Source organism: Engystomops pustulosus, chromosome 5 (assembly GCF_040894005.1).
Source record: "Engystomops pustulosus chromosome 5, aEngPut4.maternal, whole genome shotgun sequence".
Classification (NCBI taxonomy): domain Eukaryota; kingdom Metazoa; phylum Chordata; class Amphibia; order Anura; family Leptodactylidae; genus Engystomops; species Engystomops pustulosus.
The window spans coordinates 37,754,896-37,773,743 of NC_092415.1; the positions used below are offsets into that span (position 1 = coordinate 37,754,896).

Genomic DNA, 18,848 nt, shown 5'->3' on the forward strand with positions numbered 1-18,848 from the left:
TTGGGAACTAAAATTTTCCCATTTTAGCACCTAATAAGTCCCAAAACACAGTGGGGCACATTTACTTATGTGTCCGAGGAGTTCACTCAAAGTGCATTGTTCCGAAGATAATGCACTGTGCCGCGATTCACTAAAATCGTGTGCCCGATATCCTGCATCCTGCATGTGTAGCTTCCCTGCACAGGTCCGCCGGAGTTCATCTTCTTCTTCCCAATGTATGTAAGTGCTTGATCTTGCAACAGAATTTGAAAATTAAATCCCGCACTCAGTCCGAATCGGTCAGATCTTACGAGGGCCCGCCACCAAATTCCCGCATGAAAGCCAGCGCAGCTGCGCCAAAATCCGATCATGTGCATCACATTCCCCAGTTAAATACCTGTCCCAGTGGCGCAAATCCCGAAAACGTCGGAAAACCCAACTAAGGTGCCAGATCCAAACCTACTTTGATCCCACACCACAAAAAGCCACAAAGTGAAACTAAACAGGCAACTCATCACATGTATCACAAAGGGGGAAAACGTAAGATACATTGCAATGATTAAGTAGGTCAACTTCAGGAAACTTGAAAAAGTGGCAGCCGAAAAATTATGATATATGTGCCCCAATGTATAGCAAAGCCACATTCATAAACCTATTACTATTGAAGACCCTTTTGCTTTTTTTCCCCATTGATCTATAATCATCCAGTTAATGAATCACTGGCTAACTAGATAAGCATGAGTTTTCATACAATTAGTTAAGCAGTTACTAGTTACTTTAGCCATTGGGTAAGTAGTCGCATTCATGTACCTTTAAAAAAGTGTGTTAACTATTGAATTAAACACACAATGACGCTTGTTGTATATTACAGTATGCCAACCCCCCCCCCTGCAAAATAGGAAAAGAAATTATGATAATGTCCCTTTAATTGACTGGAAGCTACTCCAGTAATTTCCTATCAGGATAGATTGGAGCTACACAATGCTTCCTCTGAGAGCATTATCTCACCTTTTACGTTTTTGGCAAATGGTCCATCATAAAACAGCAGCGTGTCCTCTGAGCTTTACTTCCCAGCACTGGTATTTCATAGTTAACTAGGCTGCATTGATATCAGATTGCAATTAGGCTGTAGATAGATGCACGTTAAAAAGGGGAGAGAGCTTTGTGTAGAGCAACCTTCATCTACATGGATTTATAATGCACTCCCTTGTATTTAATTGCTTGGACTCCGGACAACATGAACACCTAATCACTGTGTTCTGTAATAAATGGGAGGGGTGGTTACCGTTCACTATAATATATAACGGTAATAATATGCTCAGCCATTTTTAATGGGAGGAAAGTTTACAATTCCAATGTTGCTATTGTGACGGTTTATTGCTGAGAATTCAACAAAAGGTCATGTATGAATAGAGACGTGCAGCGGAGCGTTATAAAAAGTCATGTTAGACCATTTATATTGTTCACTGGTCCCAATTTCCTTTCCTACCAGATTCCACCTAAATTATTATACTACAACACAAGGAGCTGGAAGCCCAGAAAATCCATATTAACTATAGGTTCAGGTTCACATATTGCAGGTGGCTGCACACATGAACGAGAAGTAACAAGCAAGAGCAAAAAATTTCACGTTTTCTCTTTTGGATCCATAATTTCTGTAAAAATATAAAGGGTGATAGATTTCCACTTGTTTTTGCTAACTGCACTTTAGGTTTTGACCTAAGAAACTGCTTTCAAAAACTTTGACCATTTGCAATTTTTCGGCTCGGTTTTCACCCTGTGGTTTTGGTTATGGTTTTACAACTGTTGCTCAGTGGTGACAGTTTTGACTGAGTAAGGGGACAATTTCTAGTTAGTATGGTCACATTCATATACACAGGGTAGTGATTTACAACCCCTTTTCCAGTGGTGGCGAACCTATGGCATGGGTGCCAGAGGTGGCACTCAGTGCCCTTTCTGTGGGCACCCAGGTGTTCTACCCAGCACCAAATTTGCCGGACTTGATTCAAGGCTTCTTCCTAATGTATGGTCCAAGACAGCCTTGGACATGCATGCTATGTTAAGTGCTATTTTAAAGCGACACATCCTTGGCTGCTTCCCTGACTTCCCATAAGGCTGAGCTGATAGACCTATAGACCTTATGGATAGTACACACACTACCTGCATACATGCTGGATGTGTCAGCCAGACTGTTCGGCAGATGTTATCACTCTCCCCTCTTCCCAGTATAGTGGGGAATGGGGAGTACAGGAGTCAAAACACACAAGAGTAAATAGCATTTATCCTATGTGTTATGTAGCTGTGCTGATAGTACCCCTTTCTCTTCACTGACCCAACTATAGCCTTGTTAAAGCCTAGAGAGAAATTGGTGTGTGCAGGGAAGGGTTATCGATGATAATAGATTATTTATCAAACTGAGCAGCTGCAGAGAGTAGACAGAGCAGACATGACGAAGCTGCTGCTGCTTCCTGTAATTACTGAGCTTAGGCCTCACCATTCTGTGACCTCTCAATCCATTGACTGCATCTCATGTTCCCTCCTTTTTCATTCTACGGATCCTTCCTAGCATCCCAAATCCTGAGCTGATGGGAGAGGGCTGAGACAGGATTATAGCAGGGAATTAACAGAAAAACTAGTGCAATTAGGTAATGAACGTACATTGTAAAATATTATTTTTCAGCCATTGCAGCTATAGAAAAACATTTTATAAACTTTACAGTTGCACCCAAAAATTTGCGGCATCCAATGGACCCTGGAAAAATTTTTTACATGCAGCCAGTCCCTGGTTACAAAAAGCTTGGGGGCTACTGTTTTACTGTTTTAGAGTACACAATAGCACATATTGTTTATGAGGGGCATTTTTGACAGGTACTGTCATGCTTACAGTCTTTATGGGGGAATTCTTTGCTGAGTTGAACTTTCTATGGAGCAAATCTCTGACAGCTGTTGTGTAGAATCCATCAAGAAGGATATGCCACTGACTGATCTGGATGACTTGCTACATTAAACCACTTAAGCGAACAATATCATAAAGAAATTTCAATTATGTGTCCCCTTTAAGACTTTTTTCTTCTACATTTTTTTCTTAGCTCTTGCGGCCAATGCACCAGAATCCTCTATTTAGAAGAAGAGTTTCTGACTTCTGTATATCTGAGGACAGCTCTGTAAATCACTGTGCCGGCTTTAACATAGTTATGGTGTTATGACTTAACAAGGCACAAGGGAGAGTTGAATCAAATAGTTGAAATTTGCTGATTGAAGTAATCCATGGCTAATCAGTCATTTCTGAATACATTAATATGCCGCCTTTGCTGTGCCATATTTGCACTATATCTTAAAATGACAACACCAAGTACCATAAATGACAATGAATAATGTCTCTCATTTGTTGTACTTAATGAAAGTGGATATTTGGCTCTTTAGGCATGCTAAGTCTACGAGGCACAAAGTCATTTAAACCATCATAACTTCTGAGTATTCATAATTGGATATCAAATTAAACAAGCAAATCATGGCAATGTCTTTACATTATACCTGCTAGGATCAGACTCTTCTTACCCATATTAAGGTCCTTCACCTACCAACTTGTACATAAGGTCCTTCACCTACCAACATGTGGGTGTATATAATACATGAATAAGGAAATATTATCTAGACCTGGTTCTGTTCAGGTTAAGAGCATACATCAGCTCAGTCTTGTGGGGTCTACCTGCTTTTAAATTAAATGTATCAGCTGGAATCTACTTACTAGAGTAGATCCAGTGGTAGATTCCAGTGTGATCCAGAAGCTGCATTTGGTTAAGTAATGAATGGCCGCCTTTGTCTGTAATATCTTTCTTATGTAATATGTTAATCGTGTGAAAAGGCTACTTGCCGTTTCCTTAGCCTCTGCAAGCTCCGGCTTCGGCTAATGGCTACGGCTACTATACGTCCCTTAGACGCCCCCCTTGTGTGTCCATAATGTATTTGGAATGGATGCACAGTAGCTCCCTCTACAAACTCTTGTGATGGAAGCCGGGCATGTGCAGAGCATTACCACAGGGAGACACTGAGCATGCATGGGACCATGCCGGCTTCCACCACCATCGCTAACTTGCTCCTAGGAACATATAATAGCCTTAGTCTTAGGAGCTCGCAGAGGCTAGTGAGACACCACAGCATATTACGAAAGAATGATATCTCAGACATACCTGTAGGAGGTCATACTCTGCTTCACCAAACACAGCTTCTCCATCACCATGACCTGGACAAACTGCTACTGGATCTACTCTGGTAAATAGATTTGAAGTAGCAGATTTCCTTGAACTTATTTACAATAAAGATTGAGTTTTAAAAGAATTCTGTAGAACAATCATTTTGCCATTTATTGGATCAACCCCCTTTGCTTCTATTGGAATGCATTTCGGTTCTGACACAGCATTTCCATGCAACGGCCAAATCCGGCACAGGGTGAAAGGGAAGGAAGGTGAGCGGAAACACACGTTGGCTGCAAGGCCATCATTTTCACTATAATATGGAAAGTTGAGGTGGTCACCAAGGTCCAAGTTGCCCAATTCACATTTCAATTTGATCACTGCTTTGTCTGTAAATTGTGGCAAAAACTGAAGAAATTATATTTTTGAATCCATAACGGTATAGAAACAATCCCTCAGCCCGGAGCAATGACATTCTGATGATGGTCTGCAGTTCTATACTTGAATATGTTCAGTACTACAGATGAGTTCGTCATCCAAGATTCGATGTGTAGACGTGTCATCAAATTTTTTAACTGATTCTGGTCTGAATCAAAATACTCCGAACCAATGTTGCTCCAATTGTCCTGGAAATTGCTATATAACCTCCTATCGTCCTTTTAAAAACAGATCTTTCAAAACGCTTTTTCAAATATTATTATTATTAAAAATCTTATTTCTTTATTTTAATTTACAATTATTTCAATTTTTTCCTTGCCGGTTACCCCTCCCTGAGCTTCCATTTTGAAATATTCATCCAAAGCAAATCAGAAAAGATTCAAATTCGATGCAAGATTTGTCACGAATCTAAGATCTAATGAATATATTTTTTCATCTCTACTCAGCACCCAAAAAGTTCATGGTTAATGTTGAGAAGACCTGAAGTGCAAAGGCAGTCCGGGTCTGATTTCGGGTCAACAACCTCCCGTCGTTTTGGTGCTGGCACTGTTATTATGCATTATCTCTTTAAATACTGTTGGCAAAGTTTGCATTAGGATTTAAATGGCTGTTGTTGCTTGTGCCGACAGCATCATTTCAGCTGTAGGATTGGCGTTCCCCTATGACGTCACCGGGAGCAACAATTGTCCCAAAAATGGCAGTAATTAAATGCTTCTGGAATTTAAACCGTTAACACCAGTGAGCGGTACCAGCACAGATTGCGGTTCTTACTGGTGGGTTTGTGTACATGTTCGGTACCCGGACCCGTAGAGATTTTTAGAATTGAATTTTAACGGGTACACTCATGACTAGTCCTAGTACTGGATCACGTGTCCGCTCATCACTAATCATAGTATAGATCTTACATGCTATCTATAGAACAACCGAAATGTTGAATATACTGAAAAAATTAAACCAAAAGGGGACTTGATAAAGCTACTTGCGAAACACGTGTCGGGGTGTACAGCGTGTGCCTGCTCAACTGGTATAGGTATTTACACTTTAGCGCTTACTCCATATGAGGTACTTTGTGTTCCCTTAACTGCTGGAACTTATATATTTGGCTCAAAAGTGGTATCCTTTCCTATACACTGTTTCTTATTCCTCTTATTGGCTTTTTGATTATATACATATTTTGGCACTCTCTGTTTTTATACTTTTATTGCTACTCTTCTGTTGCCCTGTAATTGTGTATTTAATAAAATTATTTGTCTGGCATCCATTTGGTTTAATTTTTTCAGTATATTCAACATTTCGGTTGTACTACGCAATATAGCAGGGGTGGTATGTGACAGTGATTTCACGCCCACACCCCTTGCTTTACCATTTTTTTGGTTGATGCTATCTATAGAGTAAAGTATATGGTAGATATTGTAGAGATGTGGAAATTTGCAGTATTCTACAATGATTGCCACCATATGTTACAATTTTCTATATGTGTCTCTCTCCCTGTACCATGTGATATGCCTATGGTCAAAGTCTTCGTTCCGTGTTTGCAATGTGTTATTTTCTAGTTTCTTTTTGTGCTGACTCTCTGCAGTATTTGATCTCTATCCTCTTGGTTTTATGTGCGGCCTTTCTACTATGACCTTTGTCTTCGAGTCTGCTCACACTCTGTTGGGTTTGTGTTTTCCTTTACAAGTAACTTGTCTGTACCGTGTAACTGGATGTTGCCTGGATATGTGTAAAGTTATTTGACAACGGCCATATGTTTACATACAGTATGTATATATATATATTTTTTTTTTCTCTTTATTATGACTTGCCCCAAATCTTTGGTCCTATGCCTTGAATCTCCCATTGTCCTGCTGTAAGGCATTTTTCCCCACTCTCATCCCTATTTGTGTCTCCAGCTTTATTACAGCAGTCTGAAGGAGAAGACGCAATGTAGTGCAGACAGTGTTTTTTTCATTCTCAAGTGTTTTAATGGGAGTCTGGAGGTATTCCTAAGGTGATTTTTGCTTGTGGGAGGGGGCTATTACGAAGTGTGTGTGTGGGGCTTTTATTAAGCATGGGGGTGGGGCATATTACTAAGTGTGGGGGCGCTATTACTATGTTGGGGGGCTATTGCTAAGTGTGTTGTGGAGGGATTATTACCAAGTGTTGGGAATTTGGCTATTAATAAGTGTGGGGGGGGGCAACTATTGTGTGGGGTCTATAACTAAGTGTGTTGGGGAGGAGCCTATTACTAAGTGTAGGGGGCTATTACAAAACGTGTGTGGGCTCTTACTAAGTGTTTGGGGGAGGGACTAGTATTAAGTATAGAGGGCGGTCCTATTACTATGTGTGGGCTATTACAAAGTGTGTGGGCCCATTAAAAAGTGTGTGGGCGCTCTTACTAAGTGTCAGGGTGCTATTACTGTGTAGTAGGCTATTGTTCAGTGTGTCGGGGAAGGGCTGTTAATGGGGCAGCTGTAACTAAATGTAGTGTGCTCTTTCTGAGTTTATTGGAGTGTTTGTTTGTAGTTCAACCAGATGGCGCACTCAGAGTGTAGTATACAATTAGGTTTATTAGGAATCTTAAAACACAACGCGTTTCGGGGTTACAGTACCCCTTTGTCAAGTGTACAAAGACTGTAGAGGACGGACAGTGGTAGAGGGGGAAAGGGGAAGGAAGAGGGGGAGTAAACGTTAAAGTTGATGATTGGTTAGCAGCAGAAGTAACAAAACACAGTATTGGTAATTCATTGAACCCAATTGGTTAGCACAGAAGTACAAAACACATTATTGATGGTAGTCCCTTGAACCCGATTGAGCCCAATTAGATTGAAATAAATTGAATAAAAAACATTGAATAAAAAACATTAATAAACATTATAAATTACAATTAATATGGTATAATAAAAATAGGGTAATATAATTGATAATTCATTGAGCCCAATTGGATAATAAAGCATTATCAATTACAATTAAAAAATGATATCAATATGATATAATCAAAACAGAGTTTATGGGGGCATTAATAATTGTCATCGAATTACTATTATAAGTGGCGGTTCCTTTCAGTAGACATTATTAGGAAGGGTCAACAATCAGAATGTTTATAGTAGGCTTTATTAGGCATTGAGGAGGCATTATCTATTGTGGGGATCGTAAACCTAGGGCATAATTAGGTGAGGGGCACAGTTAGGGGGGGATTAGTGGGCTTCACATTCAGGGTATATTATTATATTATAAGTTTGGGTAACAGGCCACATTTAGGGAATATTATAAGTCTTTGTACACAGCGTGGGGGCAGTATTAAGTGTGAGGGCCACAGGTCAGGGGTTTAAAATTTCATATACTGTGTGGGAGATGTAATTGATGGTTAATTATGTTGGGGCCACTATAATGGGTATATTACAAGGTGTAAGGGGCACAATTTGGACAATGTACTGTGTGTAACTCAGTAACTCGAATATTACCATATAAATACTTGAGTATAAGCCAACCCAAGTATAAGCCAAGGTACCTAATTTTAACACAAAAAATGGGAAAACCTATTGACTCGAGTAAGGTGGGAAATATATTGGTCACAGCCTCCCCAGTATGTAGCCAGCCAGTCACCAGTATATAGCCTGCCAGCCCATATCCCCCAGTATATATTCAGAAAGCCCCAGCCGCCCAGTGTATAGCCTGCCAGCCCCTGCCCCCCCCCAGTATATAGCCTGCCAGCCCCTGCCACCCAGTATATAGCCTGCAGTCCCCCCCCTCCACTATATAGCCTGCAAGTCCCCCGCCCCCAGTATATAGCTTAGTATACTATATAACATAATACAAATACTTTCCTCATGAACTATTAGGGTTGATGTACATGTGTCCGCAGACTTCAATCTTGTTATGATGTACCTCAACATGCTATCTAGATTTGTTTTATATTGTGTGTATCATTGGTAACAGAACTAATGTATGTCATGACTGTACAACACTGTGGAATATGTTATTGCTCTATTAGCAAATTAATCTCAACTGGTGTCAAGTTCATTTGGATGTTGTACTGCAGAGAAGAGGGATCTTAAAATGGTCATCCATAGAAGACAACTATTAATTGCAGATATCTTTCTGATCCATAAAAGTTAACTGGAACATTATATATTTTATTTATGTAGTTTATATAATGTCTTATACAGGCGGTCCCCTACTTAAGGACACCCGACTTACAGACAACCCATAGTTACAGACAGACCCCTCTGCCCACTGTGACCTCTGGTGAAGCTCTCTGGATGCTTTAAAATAGTCCCAGACTGCAATGATCAGCTGTAAGGCGTCTGCAATGAAGCTTTATTGATAATTCTTGGTCCTATTACAGCAAAAAAATTTGAAACTCCAATTGTCACTGGGGCAAAAAAAAAAATTGTCGGGAACTACAATGATAAAATATACAGTTTCGACTTACATACAAATTCAACTTAAGAACAAACCTACAGTCCCTATCTTGTATGTAACCCGGGGACTGCCTGTACTGTTTTCAACAAATATTGTTCAGACATGTGTTAGATCTATGACTGTGTAGTCCACTGTCTGTAAGGTATGGCTGAGAATGTGCTGTTAAGTGTGAGTTTGTTTTGTGTCTTTTGTTTGTCTGAACACTGGTGTATTCCTTTTCCTGACATCCTTGATTGATTTTTCCCACACCTATCAGTCTCCTGCAAATTCTTCTCTAGATTAACAGTTAATATTGTCTCATTGCCTGATTGCCTCTGTCTGATGTCAGAGAACTGATCCAATCACCTTCTGGACAGGGCTATAGTATCTCATATAGTTCTGTGAATCGGTGCTCTTTGGCTCCTATACTCTTATACTTGTCTCAGTTCATTTATAATAACATCCATATTCTGGTATCTTTTTTTCTGACTGTTTGCCTTGAATTTTGTACTGCTTTGCTTCCTTGTTCTGACCCAAATTTGGCAACTATGCTGGTTTGTTGGTATTGTCTTGTATTTTTTCTGTGTTTGCACTTTGGCACAGGAAGAGAAAGTCCAGACCAGTTGTCTCCTAGCACTTAGGATGAGTAGGGGGTTTAGTCTCAAGGCCCAGTCCCAGACCCTGCATAACAACGTGCTTGTAAACTTCTTCTTTAATAGGATGACGTTGAGGCTGACTGCAAAGAATCCTATAAATAAATGGGGGGGGGGGGGACTAAGAACAATTATAAATAAATGACTTGTAATGTAAGAAAAAGACCCAATTCTTAGCATTAAAGAAAGACTACTCATTTATTCCCTGGACAAGACCCATGCAATGATGCCTACAGCAATATCACTGGGGGATATGGGAATTAAAATTAATTATCTTATTAAATATTCATGCAATGTTTAATTGGTGCATCCAGGGAATCTCCAAAGTATCATCACAAATAATTATTCTGCATTTATATAAAAATAATATATGGGGAAAATTGTGTTTGGAATAATTACATTATGTTAATAATGCACATGCATATTAATTCCACCTTAAATAAGGAAAAAAATTGACCTACAACTTTTCACATTTTTATCTATATATTTACTCTATTCAGCTTTTTATGATCATTAATTTTCTATCCATCCTTTTAATATTCTGCTGAAAACATTGGTTATTCACGTAGATTTTACTTTGACATACACATAACCTATAGCAAATAAAAATGTAAATTATATTTATTTATATTATGTATCAACAAATAAAAAAATCCATACACACATTAGAGAAAAATCCATTCCCAACCCCAATATGAGTGACTCCCCGCATCAATATCAAATTACCTTATATACTCGAGTATAAGCCTAGTTTTTCAGCACAAAATTTGTGCTCAAAAACCCTAACTCGGCTTATACTCGAGTCAACTAAAAACATAAAGACAAAACTCACCTTTCTGACGTCACCCATAGGTCCTCTTCTGTCTGAGACAGTCTGAGACAGAAGAGGACCTATGGGGGACGTCGGAAAGATGAGTACAGTGTTATTTTTTTTCCTACTACAGGGGCTGGGCAGGCTGTATGCTACAGGGGTTGGGCAGGCTGTATGCTACAGGGGCTGGCAGACTATATACTGGGAGGCTGTAACCAATGCATTTCCCACCCTCGGCTTATACTCGAGTCAATAGGTTTTCCCAGTTTTTTGTGTTGAAATTAGGGGTCTCGGCTTATACTCGGGTCGGCTTATACTCGAGTATATACGGTAACAAAAAACCATATAGAAAGTATCTGCTTTAACTGCATCCTGTGGCAGAAAGTTTATTGGGATGGTAGAATTACCTCTCCTCGTAGGCATAGAGGATGCCCTTGTCTATGGTGATGGTAGAGAAGCCTCTCCTCTAGGTGTACAGGATGCCCCCTGTCTATGGTGATGGTAGAACCACCTCTCCTCTAGGTGTAGAGGATGCCCCCTGTCTATGGTGATGTAGAATCGTCTCTCCTCTAGGTGTAGAGGATGCCTCCTGTCTATGGTGCTGATAGAACCTCCTCTCCTCTAGGTGTAGAGGATGCCACCTGTCTATGGTGATGGTAGAACCTCCTCTCCTCTAGGTGTAGAGGATGCCTCCTGCCTATGGTGATGGTAGAACCCTCTTTCCTCTAGGTGTAGAGGATGTCCCCTGTCTATGGTGATGGTAGAACTGCCTCTCCTCTAGGTGTAGCGGATGCCTCCTGTCTATGGTGATGGTAGAACCACCTCTCCTCTAGGTATAGAGGATGCTCCCTGTCTATGGTGATCTTGGTTGCTCTCCTCTGCAGCCATTCCAGTTCTACTCCGCCTCTCCTCTACGTATATAAGATGCCCCCGCCCATCTATGGTGATGGTAGAACCACCTCTCCTCTAGGTGTAGAGGATGCCCCCTGTCTATGGTGATGGTAGAAGCGCCTCTCCTCTAGGTGTAGAGGATGCCCCCTGTCTATGGTGATGGTAGAACCACCTCTGCTCTAGGTGTAGAGGTTTCCCCTGTCTATAGTGATGGTAGAGCCGCCTCTCCTCTAGGTGTACAGGATGCCCCCTGTCTATAGTGATGGTAGAACCGCCTCTCCTCTAGGTGTAGAGGATGTCCCCTGTCTATGGTGATGGTAGAACCTCCTCTCCTCTAGGTGCAGAGGATGCCCCCTGTCTTTGTTGATGGTAGAATCGCCTCTTCTCTAGGTGTAGAGGATTCCCACTGTCTATGGTGATGGTAAAACCACCTCTTCTCTAGGTGTAGAGGAATCCCCACTGTCTATGGTGATCTTGGTGATCTCCTCTGCACCCATTCCAGCTCTACTATTTCCTTTTTATATATTGGTGCCGAAAAAACTATACATACACCGGGAAGAAGAAGGTGAACTCCGACGGACCTCAGCAGGGAAGCGACAGATGCAGGAAAATGGACGCATGATCTTAAAGAATCGTGCCGGACTTCATCCTCGTCGGAAAACGCACCTCGGGGATTGCGACAGGACCAGGTAAGTAAATGTGCCCCCATGTGTGGAAAAAGCTAACCCCTCATTTACCCTTGCTGATGCAGTAGGATTCAGAAGTATAATTTAATCTGCATTGGGATACTGGTGGAAAACATCTTAAAAAATAAACTTTTCCCCAGCAGTAAATTTAGGACTGTTGTTACTTTGAGCAATTGTTAATTGGTAAAAGGTAAGTGAAAGAAGTGAACAAGATTCCAATGGTAAAGATAAGAGACCTACTGGAGGTATTGCATCCCGTGCCCACCTGGATGCTTCAAGTTACTTGAAAATGTTCTATGAACAGATAATAAATAAACACATGGATGTACGCTATATGACCAAAAAGTATATACAATTTTATTGATAATACAAAAAGCACAACAAGAACAGAAAACAATAAAACCATTTAAAAAGTGTGCGAAGCACACGAGTACAACAAGCAGAGCACCCCAGCATATGATAGTGTTGGTTGCTCTGCACACCACCAGCTCCCCCTACCTGCAGAAAAACCCCTTCTTCTGCACCAATATAAGGCAATGTATTAAAAGTGAATCGGTTGAAAAACCGTGCTGTGTCCCTAGACCAAGATGTAATTTGGCTAAGTAGTCGGATGTTCAAAGTGTAGGGGAAAAACCCCAATGCTACAATAAAGTCAAGTGGGCACAAGCCCAGGATCCACGCACGGTTTACCTGTTATGATAACAACGTCCTGTGATGAGGTGCGGTAGGGGGGAACAGGGCAGACATCTTGAAAACTGTGAGGAATTGATACAGACAATGGGGGTCATTTACTAAGGGTCCGATTCACGTTTTCCCGACGTGTTTCCCCGAAGATTTCCGATTTGCGCCGATTGTACCTGAATTGCCCCCGGGATTTTGGCGCACGCGATCGGATTGTGGCGCATCAGCGCCGGCATGCACGCGACGGAAATCGGGGGCCGTGGCCGAACGAAAACCCGACAGATTCGGAAAAAACGCCGCATTTAAAAAAAAAATTGTGTCGCGAAAATTTCACTCACCTTCATCCAGGATAGGCCGGTATATTTCGAGGCATTCCAGCGGACTTCAGTGCAGCAGCGCCACCTGGTGGACGGCGGAGGAACTACCATCATAAATCTCGGCCGGACCCGAATCCACCGCAGAGAACGCGCCACTGGATCGTGAACGGACCGGGTAAGTAAATCTGCCCCAATATGCTGGAAGATGATATAACTTTTAATTTCACAAACAATATCAATTATTTGGCGAAAGCTGAAAACCCCTTTAATAACTCATTTAGACTAAATAAATAAGCCCCACTTTTTTCCCCGGAACTTCAGGTCTAATGAGAACAAAACTTTGTAAATGCTAAAAAATGATGAGAACGTCTGCAGTGATATTTACTTAAAAGAACATATTTGTTTATACTGCAAACTGCTGCAAAAGTTGTGCTAATATTTAGTTATTTAAAAAAAATCGAAGACACATAAAGACTGTTTCCTAACGTGTTGTTCAGAATCAATAAAAAACTTGTAATCCCGGAATATGAACTTCCTGACAATACGTCCACCTTGAGTGTAAGGTAAGATAGGGCTAGGGTTATTGTGGGTAAGACTAGCGCAGCAATGAAGGGAACACGTACATTATAATTATTTGTACATCACCTTGAATTTCCCACAATGTTCTCCTTGTATCATCAAGAAAGTTCAAGTCGAGCTTGTAAAGGTTCTCCTCATCTCTCCCAGTGAATGTCTGCTATTGTTATATCCTCTCCATACAGGCATGGAGTTTTTATTCACACCTTTCTGCCATTTCTAAAGGTTATATGGATGGAAATTGCTGGATCACATTTTATTGCTAATATCACAGCTATACACAGTACTTGTTGCATTCATCAAAAGTTTTCTGTGTGTATAAGCTCCTAAGCCGGTCAATATCATCTGCCTCTTCTCCACCATTATGAGTTATTGCCGCACTGGGGTCTAATAAGGCTGAGGATAATCTTTATTTATATTGCACTTTATATTTTAGAGGATACACAAAGAGTATTCAGAAAACCTGGCGCTACATACAGCGGCAACAAATGTATTCATCACATAAACTATAGGACTGGGACAATGGTGGATGAATAGTCTGTTCATCTGTACAGGGTTACTGCCCACAGAGGGTTAAACAGAAGTCTACTGCTCAGTTTTACCTTCTCATTGATTACACACATCAACATGAGGATTATCTGGGAATCGGAAAGGATTGGAATAGGAACTGAGCTGCAGAAGCATAGCAAGGCCAGTATATAGAGTACAGGCAGTAATAGGTTCTGTAGGTCTGTTCTTAAGTTGAATTTGTATGTATGTCGGAACTCCGGACAAAATTTTTTTGGTCTCTGTTTACTCTCTGCGGGAAGCATGTTATAGAGGAACTGATCAGATTGTACTTTGTGCCATATCTGTAGGCAGCACGTTACTGAGCAGGAGGAGCAGAGAAGATTGTATGTAGTGTCTAGAGATGAGCGAGTATACTCGTCCGAGTATACTGCTCGGTCGAGTATTAGCATACTCGGACCGGCTCGTTACTCGGACGAGTATCTCGCCGGCTCGAGATCGAGCAGTAAATTAATAAAATAAATTGAATAAAAGTATTTTTATTGTAAAAAAAAAATATTACACATGTTTGCAGATGTTTTACTTGCAAGAACACATTGAAATAACGCTATTCTTCACTTTGCAGCTGTGCGCGCGTATCTCCGAACCTATCGGGAGACACGCGCGCACACCTGCAATGTGAAGAATAGTATTATTTCAATGTGTTCTTACAAGTAAAACATCTGCAAACATCTGGAATTTTTTTTTTGCACTGTTTTTTTAATGTTCTCTTTTACTAAAAAAATGCTCGGGTCTGGGGCTCGTTATTCGAGACGAGCACTCGAGCATCTGGAAAAGTTCGTCTCGAATAAGGGGCACCCGAGCATTTTAGTGCTCGCTCATCTCTAGTAGTGTCCCATCTGCAAGCAGTATTTTATATGGAAGGAGAAACTGAGAAGGGTCCCTTTTGCAAGGCAGCATGTTATAGAGCAGGAAGAGCAGAGCAAAATCATATATATATATATATATATATATATAATGTTTTGGTTTTTTTTGGTTGGTTTCACCAATATGTATTTGTTTCCCTTTCTGGTATTTTCATCTTATTATGGTCCAGTGAGAAGACCTATTTAGTGATTGATAGCTTTCCCTGTATGACGGATTAAGCTGTCAATCACCTACCAGGAACACTCACTGAACTCAAAATGAACAGAGATATGGATAAAGGGATGACGGGTTGTACAAAATAATTTTCTATAAATCTGCTCAGCTCTTCCTGCTCTATAACATTCTGATGCTGGATTTGACTCTATTTTTATGCTAACAAGTTCCTGTGTAATAAACTATTTTACTATAATAAACCAAAAACTCCAAAACTATGTATAGGACTTCCCTATAACTATATACAGCTCTAAAATTGGATCAAACGTATTTCACCTGCATTTGAAATGTTCATCATCGCTGACTACAGTAAAAACTAACGTCATTATAAGATTCATTATAAGAAAAATTATAAGGACAAAAATAAACATGAAGTGAGACAAGACAAACCTCTGCCAGACAGAGATACAAATTAGCAGACATCACACCAATGAATGGGATTATGGGCTGCAATGCACAAGAACAACAAGACCAGACTACAATTACGGGTGGGAGGGAGATGTTTACTGGGAAATAAATGCAGTAATGAGCTCCATCTCTTTACATGAAATCGAATTTAATAACATTTTTTTTCCAGTTTTCATTACTGCACTTATCTAGCACTGTACTGGCAGACTGCAAACTCGTTACGGATGGAACCAACCTTGATATCTCTCTGAGGACTTAGTGTTTGCATTCACATATAGGATGCTATTATTTTACCCAACCCATCGACACCCTTACTATACGTACTTATAAATGAGCACAAACAAGTGACAGTAATATATAGCGGACAGATAAATAGATAACAGAGAAGTGCTCTGCCCTTAGGAAATTGCTTGGCATAAATCACACAGATGATGTACTATCGCTATTGTTTTTATTCTTTTATGTAGCATTTAGCCTCCATTTGCAGAGGACGTGTAGCAGTTCACATTTTCAGCTGAAAGCAAATCCACGCAAGTGAATATATAACAGTTAAATGGATATAACAGGAGTATAAAAGAACCTCTGTAATACTGTGTATATAATAGTGTACTTCCTTCTTCATTGTCAGGCTGTTTTCACCCACATTTTCTTATTTCTATTTGCACCCAAATACTTATTCATACAGAAAAGTCTACAGAGAGGGTAGGGGGATGAAGAAGGCTGTTGCTAGCAAGTAAGTGTTTTATTGGCCTCTGTAGCCTCTCCGCAGACTTCTAAGCCAAAACTAGGTTGGCTGTCCCTACCTAATTGTCTATCCTACCCTAGGTGGTAAGTGGCAACTGGCTGATGTTTCCTTCTGGTGCCAAAGTAAAAACACAGATGGAATGCAGAATCAAGAGACAAATGGATGGTCAGAAGATAGCTAATGGGTCAAAGAATCCAAAAAAAGGAAGTCCAGAAAATGTCCACAAGCAATGGAAGCAATGGAAAATGGAAACAAACGCTTCTTAAGAGATGAAGGAGTCCCAAACTAGAGAGTGACTGGAGAAGGTCTGTCCATCACAGCTAGTTTAACTGTCTGCCACCCAGAACTAAGTCAACATGAGACAGACAGGTGTGGTGAAAATCAATTAAGACAGCCAGAAGTGGAATAAGGCTGAGTTCAAACTAGTGCAAGACAGAATTCATACAACTATAAAAGCACATTCGTCAGCATATCTTCTGTTGTACTTTGTAGGCAGAGGAAGTCCAAGCCAGAACAGATGTCACAGGAGCACAAGTTCTGTTCAATTGTATTTTTTTTATGGAAAAATATCTACTATATGCAGACCCTCTATACAGGTCCCTAGCACATTGCTCTGCTGAGGCTTACACCCACTGCCCATCAGTTCTTGTAATATGCTGATAATATGCTGAGGAGGGAATTGGAAGGGTTCTCATGCAATCACATCATTGCAATTTCCCAGGATTTCCACAGTCAGCTGGGAGAGTAATTAGAAGATTACTGAATCCGTTACTAATTAAATACTAAATTACATTATATACTGATTTAGCCATGAAAAAGGTGGAGCCTTCTATAATAGAGGTTAATAAAATAATGGTGGAAACACTGATTGAAAGAATGCAAAAAATTTAAAAATCCATGTCTGAACATCTATGTAATGTATCCACTGTAAGGTTTTCAGAATAAATAAACAAGACTTTAAAGGTCAAAGCCATAATTTTAGGAGTTATAAACCACAGATACGTGGACATGACTACGAAGTGAGAGGGAATTAAGTTGCTCTCACTGTTAGTTTTATTCCATTTCATTCATTACAGTTGCATCTTATCCGGCAGAGCAGTAAAACAATTGGAACTCAGGCCCTTTATACACTAGCAAGTGTGATGCATCCAACTCACATCACACTTGCAGCGTGTAATGGCTGAAACGTACGGCCAGAACACTGAGCAACCAGAACTGAACTGCCATGCTGAGCTCAGTTCCAGTTGTAAGAACTCGGGGCCCGGACGTTCCAACCATTACACACTGTGAGCCTGATATGAGTTGGATAAGGGGTCGCTAGTGTATAAGGGGCCTTAATCATACCTTTTACTCAGACCAATGAACCCATCAATGTTAAAGGAAACCTACACAATTGTAACGTGAACCTGATGCAATAATAACCATAACATGTAGCTTGCATTTTATTACAATGTATACATAAGACCCCCATATGACCAGAGGACAGGAGTCTAGTGGCCTCCGCTTGCCAAACTCCATCTGCCACTGCACGCTTTGATCTGTCTGTATTTACCATAAACTTCATCGGAACGAGGCGTGCACAAAGGTAGCTGTCTTTTCATTGAAATATAAAGGGGAGCTGCAGCAGCCAGCCGTCAATGAGCTTTTATTTTCTTTAATAAATTGTACTATTTGTAGAACAATATAAATATATTTGACCTCCAAATATGTGAAGCTAATGTCTACCAATTATATTAACCCCTTAACGACCATACCACTTCAGGGCTTTTTTAAATCTGCCCTGAGTGATTATAAGTGGTTATAGTCTTCATATGCTTGAACATTTAAGTAATTTTGAGATTGTTTTCTCGTCACACTTTGAAATTAGTGGAAAAATTTTGATGACATCTTTTGCGTTTAATTGTGAAAAAAATTGAAGTTTGGTAAAATGTAGAAACATTCTCAATTGTCAAAGTTCTACATTTTTTGCTTTTCAGACAGATAGCGCCCAAATAACTTCATAACTAACATTTCCCGAATGTTCGCTTTCTGTCTGCATGGATTTTTATGCATCCTTTCATTTTTCTAGGTTGTTACGGGGCTTAGAATTGTGGGTGCAATTTCTCACATTTTTATGAAAAGCGCCAAAACCTATAGTTTTCAAGTGACTTTGAAAACCCCATAAATTACCCCATTATAGAAACTACACCCCTCAATGTATGAGAAACCAACTTTAACCCCTTAACGCCGCAGCCCTTTTTCGTTTTTGCGTTTTAATTTTTCACTCCCCACCTTCAAAAATCTAGAACTTTTTCATTTTTCCATGTACAGAGCTGTGTTATGGCTTATTTTCTGCTTAACAAATATTCCATGCCGTGCACTGGGAAGCGGGAAAAAAATTCCATATGCAGTGAAATTGGTAAAAAAAACGCATTGGTGCCGTATTCTTGTGGGCTTGGAT

General features: G+C 40.2%; 1 long non-coding RNA gene across 1 annotated transcript; it reads left to right on the top strand.

Moving 5' to 3' along the window:
• Positions 1-6,301: 6,301 nt before the first annotated feature.
• Positions 6,302-16,931, top strand: LOC140133983 (uncharacterized). Its single transcript, XR_011856003.1, has 3 exons — positions 6,302-6,370; positions 16,349-16,396; positions 16,489-16,931. It is a non-coding gene; the product is annotated as an uncharacterized lncRNA (long non-coding RNA).
• The last annotated feature ends 1,917 nt before the right edge of the window (positions 16,932-18,848 follow it).